Below are 4400 nucleotides of genomic sequence, written 5' to 3' on the forward strand. Positions count from 1 at the left end.
TTTTTGTGTTAAAATTCTGGGTTTTGTATTTTATTTTATTTTAAAATACCTGACAAGGGGAGTACAGATTTTCATAAATATTATATAAATTAAAATTGATATAGTATAGATAGTTAAACTTATTTAAATTTGTTTGCTTCTTTTAAGTCGAGAAAAATAACTTTGAAATTTGAACTAGCTTAAATAGCCAATTTTTTCAGCCGACGGTATCGACGCACGGTTGACGAGTTGGTTAAACTTATGTTTTACACGCTTGGGATACGAGGTTCCAACCCGCCNTTTATGTTTTACACGCTTGGGGTACGAGGTTCCAACCCGCATATGGCAATGAATTTTTTGCATTTTTTCTTAATTCTTTTTAAGTTAGTATAAATTTTAACTCGTTTGATTTTTATCTCATTTAGATTCAATAACTTCAATAAAGATCAAGGATCCCATCACTTTAGTCGCCCCTTGCAAGAAGAAATTTTTTATTCGTATTAAAATTATTTTACTATATTTTAAGTTTTAGCTTCGATACAAAGCTGAGGAGATATTTTTTTGTGACTATCATTTATTTTCTCTGCTCTAACTTGACCTACTTTTTTCAACGATACGTCAACATGTTCTCTATAAAGACAATTAAAATCATTAATTTCTAATGTTTTCAAAATATTTATTAACGAATGAAGTTCGATATGATAGGTTTCAACTACCAAATTATATCATTTTACTTTGTAATTTAATAATTTTTTTACTCTATTTGTGTGTGCTACTACTAGACTATAATATTACAATTTTTTTTTGTAACATGTTGCTATATAAATCATTTCTAAAAAAAATGATTATTTTTTCTCCTGAATTAACAATTGATTTTTACAATTATAATCAAATTTTATAATACGGTCAATTGAGTAAATCTTTTTAACAACTTTGTTTTAGTTAAAATAAATCATTAAAATTTATTAAGTTCTGAATATATCAATTGCAGAATCTTTTCAAACACCAAAAGTTACTAGGAAATTATTACTATTACTTCTATTTAAGTTATTAATTACCATAAAAATTCAAAAAAATATTGAGCTTTTCTGATAAATTTACAATAAATAGTAATTATAAAACTTTCTGACTGCATATTGATCTTAACGATACAATTTTTTTAATTGTCATAAAATTTTCTATTTAATGATGTCAATGTCAAACTTGCCAATTGAGCTAAAAGTTATAGTAAAATAAATTTTTTTTTTTTATTATAAACATTTACAACAATCAACTTTAAACGATTAAAAAAATAGGTTAAATATGTCATTTTCCTTATTTTTAACTTATTAATAATCAAAATCAGTATTAATTTAAAACAATTTTTTTGTTCTTAATTATTTTTTTTTATATGTAAATACAATTTTATAATAATATTAAAACTTAGAAGTGATAGAAAAAGTCTAATTGCACATTTGAAAACATTGCAAAAAGTTGATTTAGAATAGTATATTTTTGTTTCTGATGAAAGTTCCTTCTAGTCCAGTGTATAAACTTATAAGTTTGTTAACTGTTAAAACTTTATCAAAAATGACCAAAACAGTATAATTTTTTTTTATTTAGATGCATGTCTTTACCTATAATTTGGTTTTTTTTTTATAAATCTAACCCTTTACCTGCCCACAAAAGGGATTCAAAATGATAATTTTTTTTTTTTTTTAGTTAAAATAAATCATTTAAATTAATTCAGTTCTGGATATTTCAATTGTAGAATATTTTTAAATACCAAAAATTACTTAGAAATTATTACTATGATTTCTATTTAAGTGTTTTATAACGATAAAAATGCAAAAAAATAATGAGTTTTTCTGATAAATATGCAGTAAATAGTAATTATAAAATTTCCTGACTGCATATTAGTCTTAAAAATAGCAAAATTTTAATTCTCATAAAATATTCTATTTAATGATGTCAATTTCAACTTGTAAGTGAGCTAAGTTATGGTAACATATTCAATTCTTTTTACTATAAACTTTCACAAAACTTGTCAAAAATTTTTCATCAACATTAAAGAACCAAAAAAAAAGTGTTCAAAATGAAAATTTTTTTTTTTTATTATAAACTTTCACTTTATAGGACGAAATAAAGAAGGTAAAAAATTATTACTTTTAACATATTAAAAATCCCGCAAAACTGTAGCAAATTTTTACAATCTCACCTCAACATATTATCCAAGTGGTGTGACACCTGGAAAATAAAAATCAACGAACTAAAATCTACCCACATCACCTTCACCCTTCGTAAAAATGTCTGTCCTAACATAATTCTCAACAACACTATTATTCCACAAGCAAGGGAAGCGAAATACCTAACGCTCACATGGGGTCCTCATCTTAAAAGTAAACGGAAACAGCTAAATACTCGTCTTCATCTAATAAGACCGCTCATCCAACACAACCAGCACATATCCTATAGTCTACTTCTTTACAAATCCCTCCTCCAACCAATATGGTCATACGGTATCGCGCTCTGGGGTGTTGCAAATCCGTCTAACATAAGGACAATACAGGCATTACAGTCTATTTGTCTCCGTATGATAACCAAAGCACCGTGGTACGTCACCAACAACTCCCTCCACGAAGACCTCAAAATAGCTACAGTTAAAAAAACTGCACACATATATTACAAAAGACTACATTCCAAAATGCAATCCCATCCAAACCGTCTCGTTACTCCGCTACATTCAACGATTCTTCCGGGCAATCCAAACAGACGCCTCAAACGCAACTGGTCAAGAGACCTTCTTAATATTATTTAACCCACTTAAAATTAATAATACACAGGTGGCTCTAATGTGAGCTTCCTCCTCACCGCCATATCATTGTCTATTTTATTCCTATTCACATATTTACTTATTGTACATATAGCTGCATAGATTGTAAATTTTCTAATAAACGTTCTTTAAAAAAAAAAAAAAACATATTAAAAATCAAATCAGTAATAATTTGAAAACAATTATTTTTTTCTTTAAATTATTATTTTATATGTAATTAGTAATAATATAAAAAATTAGAAGTGATAGAAAAAGTCTAATTGCAGATTTGAAAACAACGCGAAAATTTGATTTAGAAAAGTATATTTTTGCTTCTGATAAAAGTTCCTTGTAGTCCAGTGCATTTATTTATAGTAACAAACAGTTTTTATTGTATCAAGCCCTTTAAATTTTTATACACGTAAAAGTAAAGCAAAATACAGGGTGTTCAGTAAGTCAGGAAACGGGTTTCTATTGTTCTCATTGTTACAAACACAAGATTCGACGATCTAACTGTATGTTTTTATTAGTTGAAAATGACCGCTCCACATCTACAAAGTTAATCGGTGGTTGCTTAAAATTAACGATATCGTTAGTTTCTATAACTTCAGGTACTACTTTAAGTGATTTTGTTTCCCCATCTAATATCTTAGACATTTTTAACAATACTTCATATCCAGAATTTTAGTCCAAAACTATTAGATACCGAATTGGATAGTTTTCCTCTTTTCTTCTAGAGATGTTAGAGCTGAAGATAAGAACGAAAAATTTGATTTTATAAAAAATTAATTGGCCTCAACTCTTCGTTCACCCATAACTTCTTAAGCTGTTTTTATAGACAAAACATAATTTGCATCAAATTTGTCTATAATTTTGTAATTGTTTTATAAGAGTCGCAGTAATAAATAGCCACCGTCAACCATGTCTTCCAACGCGTTATGACTGTTTGTGGGGGCAAACTTAGCACAGGTGCCTCATATTTAAATATTTGTATTCTTACTCGACATTTAAGGAAGACTTTTTTGACAGACGATATAAGTTTGTCAACTAATGGAAAATCACTACAGATTTGCTCAGCTACTCGATGTAAAACATGAGCTAGGCAAGTTACATGAAGCATCATAGGGAAAAAATATTTGAAACGCTGATCCGGCTTTTACATATATGATGCAGCGTCACTAACCAACAACAAAACATTATTGTGTTTTATTCCTTGAGGCAAAATTAAATTCATAGTTATATCAAAAAGTTGAGTTATTGTTGTACTATTTGTTTTTTCAAGATGTTCACAATTAACAAGCATGAGTTTACCAGGTTCTTCAGAATCAAGTACACCCACAATAACATTAGCCACACAGCGTCCGTCGATAGATAGCCAAATTTTACGGTTAAAGACCTCGGCTTGTATTTTATACTGTCTACATAATTTTTCCTCAAAGTCAATTCGTTGGGAATATTTTTAGACGTATACTTTTCTAAGAACTTTTTAAATTTAAAATAATTTATCTTGTAGAATGGAATATTAGCCGAAAGTAAAGCAGCAGTAAGATCGGAGTTAAAATCACTTTTAGCTTCGATGCGAAGCTGAGTAGTTATTGGTTTTACTAAGATGTGTTTTTTTTTTTTTTTT

The sequence above is a fragment of the Daktulosphaira vitifoliae genome, unplaced genomic scaffold, assembly GCF_025091365.1.
Source record: "Daktulosphaira vitifoliae isolate Bord-2020 unplaced genomic scaffold, ASM2509136v1 Scaffold_2, whole genome shotgun sequence".
Lineage (NCBI taxonomy): Eukaryota > Metazoa > Arthropoda > Insecta > Hemiptera > Phylloxeridae > Daktulosphaira > Daktulosphaira vitifoliae.